Genomic DNA, 5,000 nt, shown 5'->3' on the forward strand with positions numbered 1-5,000 from the left:
TGTGAAATGATTAACCAGAAGGCGAAAGCAAAGTGCGGCGGCGAAGTCCTAAAGGGGAAAAGGTTGACCATAAAGCAGGGAAATGATTAAACAAAAGCAGAAAAATTCAGTAAGAAGGGGCAAATGGTTAACCAGAAGTTGGGTGAACTGCTTAACCAAAAGTGGGAAAGAGGATTAAAAGGGGAGAAATGTTGAACCAGATGTCGAAAACAATGCGCGGCGATGAAGTCTGAAAGAGGAATAGGTCGACCGCAAAGCAGGGAAATGATTAAACAAAAGCAGAAAAATTCAGTAAAAAGGGGCAAATGGTGAACCAGAAGCTGGGTGAACTGCTTAACCAAAAGTGGGAAAAAGGATTAAAAGGGGAGAAATGTTGAACCAGATGTCGAAAACAAGGTGCGGCGATGAAGTCTGAAAGAGGAATAGGTCGACCGCAAAGCAGGGAAAGGTTTAATCAAAAGCAGCAATATCTTTTAAAAAGGGACAAATGGTGAACCAGAATCACAAAAGAATGCTCAGAGACTTAAGTCCCAAAGGGGAAATGGTTAACCAGTAGCTGGGTGAACTGTCCAACCCAAAGTGGGAAAAAGGATTAAAAGGGGTGAAATGATTAACCAGAAGGCGAAAGCAAAGTGCGGCGGCGAAGTCGTAAGGGGAAAAGGTTGACCAGAAAGCAGGGAAAGCATTAAACAAAAGCGGCAACATTTTTAAAAAAGTGGCAAATGGTTAACCAGAATCCCAAAAGAATGCTCAGAGACTTAAGTCCCAAAGGGGAAATGGTTAACCAGAAGCTGGGTGAACTGGTGAACCAAAAGTGGGAAAAAGGATTAAAAGGGGAGAAATGTTTAACCAGAAGGCAAAAGCAAAGTGCGGCGGCGAAGTCCAAAAGGGGAAAAGGTTGACAAGAAAGCAGGGAAATGATTAAACCAAAGCGGAAAAATTCAGTATAATGGGGCAAATGGTTAACCAGAAGCTGGGTGAAATGGTTAACCGAAAGTGGCAAAAAAAGATTTAAAGGGGAAAAATGATTAACCAGAAGTCGACAACAATGCGCGGCGATGAAGTCTGAAAGGGGAAAAGGTTGACCACATAGCAGGGAAACGATTAAACAAAAGCGGCAACATTTTTTAAAAAGTGGCAAATGATTAACCAGAATCCCAAAAGAATGCTCAGAGACTAAGTCCCAAAGGGGAAATGGTTAACCAGAAGCTGGGGGAAATGGTTAACCAAAAGTTGCAAAAATGATTAAAAGGGGTGAAATGATTAACCAGGAGGCTAAAGCAATGTGCCGCGGTGAAGTCTGAAAGAGGGAAAGGTTGACCAGAAAGCATTAAACAAAAGCGGCAACATTTTTTAAAAATTGGCAAATGATTAACCAGAATCCCAAAAGAATGCTCAGAGACTAAGTCCCATAGGGGAAATGGTTAACCAGAAGCTGGGGGAAATGGTTAACCAAAAGTTGCAAAAATGATTAAAAGGGGTGAAATGATTAACCAGGAGGCTGGAGCAATGTGCCGCGGTGAAGTCTGAAAGAGGGAAAGGTTGACCAGAAAGCATTAAACAAAAGTGGCAACATTTTTTAAAAATTGGCAAATGATTAACCAGAATCCCAAAAGAATGCTCAGAGACTAAGTCCCAAAGGGGAAATGGTTAACCAGAAGCTGGGGGAAATGGTTAACCAAAAGTTGCAAAAATGATTAAAAGGGGTGAAATGATTAACCAGGAGGCTGAAGCAATGTGCCGCGGTGAAGTCTGAAAGAGGGAAAGGTTGACCAGAAAGCATTAAACAAAAGTGGCAACATTTTTAAAAAATTGGCAAATGATTAACCAGAATCCCAAAAGAATGCTCAGAGACCAAGTCCCAAAGGGGAAATGGTTAACCAGAAGCTGGGGGAAATGGTTAACCAAAAGTTGCAAAAATGATTAAAAGGGGTGAAATGATTAACCAGGAGGCTAAAGCAATGTGCCGCGGTGAAGTCTGAAAGAGGGAAAGGTTGACCAGAAAGCATTAAACAAAAGCGGCAACATTTTTTAAAAATTGGCAAATGATTAACCAGAATCCCAAAAGAATGCTCAGAGACTAAGTCCCAAAGGGGAAATGGTTAACCAGAAGCTGGGGGAAATGGTTAACCAAAAGTTGCAAAAATGATTAAAAGGGGTGAAATGATTAACCAGGAGGCTGAAGCAATGTGCCGCGGTGAAGTCTGAAAGAGGGAAAGGTTGACCAGAAAGCATTAAACAAAAGTGGCAACATTTTTTAAAAATTGGCAAATGATTAACCAGAATCCCAAAAGAATGCTCAGAGACTAAGTCCCAAAGGGGAAATGGTTAACCAGAAGCTGGGGGAAATGGTTAACCAAAAGTTGCAAAAATGATTAAAAGGGGTGAAATGATTAACCAGGAGGCTAAAGCAATGTGCCGCGGTGAAGTCTGAAAGAGGGAAAGGTTGACCAGAAAGCATTAAACAAAAGTGGCAACATTTTTAAAAAATTGGCAAATGATTAACCAGAATCCCAAAAGAATGCTCAGAGACTAAGTCCCAAAGGGGAAATGGTTAACCAGAAGCTGGGGGAAATGGTTAACCAAAAGTTGCAAAAATGATTAAAAGGGGTGAAATGATTAACCAGGAGGCTGGAGCAATGTGCCGCGGTGAAGTCTGAAAGAGGGAAAGGTTGACCAGAAAGCATTAAACAAAAGTGGCAACATTTTTTAAAAATTGGCAAATGATTAACCAGAATCCCAAAAGAATGCTCAGAGACTAAGTCCCAAAGGGGAAATGGTTAACCAGAAGCTGGGGGAAATGGTTAACCAAAAGTTGCAAAAATGATTAAAAGGGGTGAAATGATTAACCAGGAGGCTGAAGCAATGTGCCGCGGTGAAGTCTGAAAGAGGGAAAGGTTGACCAGAAAGCATTAAACAAAAGTGGCAACATTTTTAAAAAATTGGCAAATGATTAACCAGAATCCCAAAAGAATGCTCAGAGACCAAGTCCCAAAGGGGAAATGGTTAACCAGAAGCTGGGGGAAATGGTTAACCAAAAGTTGCAAAAATGATTAAAAGGGGTGAAATGATTAACCAGGAGGCTAAAGCAATGTGCCGCGGTGAAGTCTGAAAGAGGGAAAGGTTGACCAGAAAGCATTAAACAAAAGCGGCAACATTTTTTAAAAATTGGCAAATGATTAACCAGAATCCCAAAAGAATGCTCAGAGACTAAGTCCCAAAGGGGAAATGGTTAACCAGAAGCTGGGTGAAATGGTTAACCAAAAGTTGCAAAAATGATTAAAAGGGGTGAAATGATCAACCAGAAGTCGAAAATAATGTGCGGCGATGAAGTCCTAAGGGGCAAAAGTCACCCAGAAGGCAGGGAAATGATCAAACGAAAGCAGCCAAAAAATTATTAAAAGAGGGGAACTGATGAACCAAAAGATGAGAAACGGCCCGCAGAGACTAAGTCCAAAACGGGAACTGGTGAACCGGAAATGATTAACCAAAAACTAAGTCCGAAGAGGGAACTGGTAAACCAGAACTGAGTAACCCGATTTTTAAAATTAATTATAAATGGGGAAACGATTGAGCAAAAGGCGGAAATTAAGTCACAGGGACCATGTCCGAAAGGGCAAGAGGTTACCCCGTAGGGGGCATTCGTCAACTCAATCTGAAAAATTTGGAGGCAAATCTGACCAAAATGCGGAAATCGGACCACACCGCGAGGGGCGCCATTCGACGGGGCAGGGTTAGACGCGTCGAACGGTACCTGAAGGTCCCGGCTGCGACACGTGAGTCCGGAGATATGGCCAGTCAAAGTCTGATGGGAGGTACCGAAGCCGAAAAATCGAAACGCGTTTGCGGCGATTCGGTGTCAGAGAGTCGGTCACGAATTCAAATTCGTCCCGCTGATTCGCCAATTGCCAGCCGGTTCCGGGGGGATTGGCGGGGTACCTGCAGGATAGTAAGAGGTGGCATGTCGAGACTTAGCCTGTTTACCAGACTTGTGTCTAGCGCCTCCAGGTCTGCAGAGACCGACCCGGGCTGCCGCCCAACCGACTTTTAAGCCTTTTGGGAGTGGGAATTTTTCCCATTTTTCCCCATTTTTCGGGTTTTTTGGTCGGGCTTGAAAACGGCGGCCCCGAGGCCTCCCGGGGCTGGCGGGCTTCGGCTCCCTTGCGAGAGGGTCCGAATTCCACCCGTTTAAGCCCAGAAAGGAGTTCGGAAGTCAGTCGGTCGAGGGAACCCCTTCGGAAGTCCGACGGGGATGGATTCGGCCGGCGTTTCGGATCTCCGGTCAGAGGATTCCCCCCCTGGGCGGGGGGGTGCGAGTAGCTGCCGGCAAACGGTCCCTTGCACTTGTGGCACAAAAAGTCCGAGCACAGGTTAATGAGTTGGCCGCGGAAGCCCCTATGCCGAAATGAGAAAGCCCCCTTTGCGGGGATTTAGTGACGCATCTGCGGCCGGAGGTGGGAGGCCGTCCTGCCGAATTGACACTTGTCATTCGGGCACCTAGGGATTGGTCGGGTACCCGGAGATTTTCGAGAACACGATTTTCAGAGCTTTCTCTGACAGCCCAGGTGCACTTTAAGAGTGCCTGAAAAAGTGACACTTGGCAAAAGGCTCTCAATTTCAAAGCGGAGACCTTTACAAGAGCACTCGGAAGTCACCTGTCAGCATTTAAAGCTACATCAGGCGGCAATTTTCGAACTCTTTGTCAGTCTGAAATCGTGTTGAGCCTCGACAGCGTCGGGCTCAGGCAGGAGGAGCTTGCCAGCAGAGAGAGGCTCACCATGGATTGCTGGTGGATGCTTTTCGAAAACATATACACATTATATTATATTATAATAATATAAAGAAAAAAAAGAGTTTCTCAAAATCTCTGTGACACTTTGCAGATTTTTTTGAAAGCCAATAAAGAGAACTCTTTAACTTGAAAGTCACCTGTGCCGGCATAGCGATGACTTTTAAAACAGGTTGACACTTTCGAGCCGCGGCGGCTCTGAATCACCCCA

This window comes from Heptranchias perlo, unplaced genomic scaffold (genome assembly GCF_035084215.1).
Source record: "Heptranchias perlo isolate sHepPer1 unplaced genomic scaffold, sHepPer1.hap1 HAP1_SCAFFOLD_1260, whole genome shotgun sequence".
Taxonomy (NCBI): Eukaryota; Metazoa; Chordata; class Chondrichthyes; order Hexanchiformes; family Hexanchidae; genus Heptranchias; species Heptranchias perlo.